Source organism: Echinops telfairi, unplaced genomic scaffold (assembly GCF_000313985.2).
Source record: "Echinops telfairi isolate 266 unplaced genomic scaffold, ASM31398v2 ScPeMD7_2565;HRSCAF=3150, whole genome shotgun sequence".
Classification (NCBI taxonomy): domain Eukaryota; kingdom Metazoa; phylum Chordata; class Mammalia; order Afrosoricida; family Tenrecidae; genus Echinops; species Echinops telfairi.
The window spans coordinates 5,642,137-5,643,334 of record NW_022106463.1 but is presented as its reverse complement, the minus strand read 5'-3'; positions in this window follow the sequence as shown (position 1 = coordinate 5,643,334).

Sequence of the window (1,198 nt, the reverse complement as noted above, 5' to 3'; positions counted from 1 at the left end):
TCTGCTTTAATGATGTTCATTTTGTAACAATGAAAATACATCCTGCCTATCAGAGATTTAGATGACGATTCATCACAGTAGCAAAATGACAGTGATGAAGTAGCAACAAAATAATTCCACGGTTGGGGTCACCACCACCTGAGGAACTATATGAAAGGGTCGCGGCATGAGGAAGGTTGAGAACCCTGCTCTAGGGGATGTCTGATCCCACCCGGTCTGGGGCGACGGTAGAGAGGACAGCCGGGAGACAGGGAGGCTCTGAGGCCTGTATGAAGTGGCCCAGGGCCTCTTGGTTCTGAGAAAAAATAGGACTGCCTATCTTCTCCCCACGCTCCCCCCTCCCCCCTGCTCCTGACGGACTCCTTGGGGTCTCTCTCACGAAGGCTCATCCCCAGATGGAATGTTCTGTCACCACCTGACTCCCAGAGCCCTACACCCAACAAAGCCAAACGCTTCAGGCCCTGGGCCATCCCCATGGCCAAACGGGGAGCAGACTGTTGTCCCTGGGGGCACAACAGCTAAGCCCCCAGCCACCAACCAAAGTCCCCCAGACTGTTGCAAGGGCAAACATCTGCCTCGGGTAAAGAACAGCCAGAGGGCTCCTTAGAGGCAGGGATGGCAAGACGTTGTTTTACCACATGTCAGGAGAGACCAGTCCCTGGAGAAGGACATCGTGCTTGGCAAAGCAGGGGCGGCGGAAGAGAGGAAGGCTCTCCGAGAGACGGGCGGACACAGTGGCTGCAGCCATGGGCTCAGGCATAGGAGTGGTTGTGAGGATGGCCAGGCAGTGTCTCGTTCTGGGTCAAAAACTGACTCGGTGTTACCTAATCACAACCACAACTACCCAAAAGGCTGGCAGTTTGAGCCCACCCTGCACAAGAGCAATACCGGCCATCTGCCACCGTCGGACAACAGCCTAGGAAACCCCATGAGGTTAGTTCCACTCTGTCCCTCGAGGTCTCGCTATGTTGGAATCAACTGGACAGCAGCTGGACTGCTAACCCAAAGGTCGGTGGTTCAAAACCCACCACCTGCTGCTCAGGAGAAAGGGCAGGCTGTCTGCTCCCATAAAGAGTTACAGTCTTGAACACCTTACTTTGGGCGCCTGGAAGTCCAAATCAACTTGATGGCAGGGGGTTTGATTTGGGTGGGTGGGGGGCGGGCAACATGTCCCCATCAGTGATGTTATGCCCAGTCA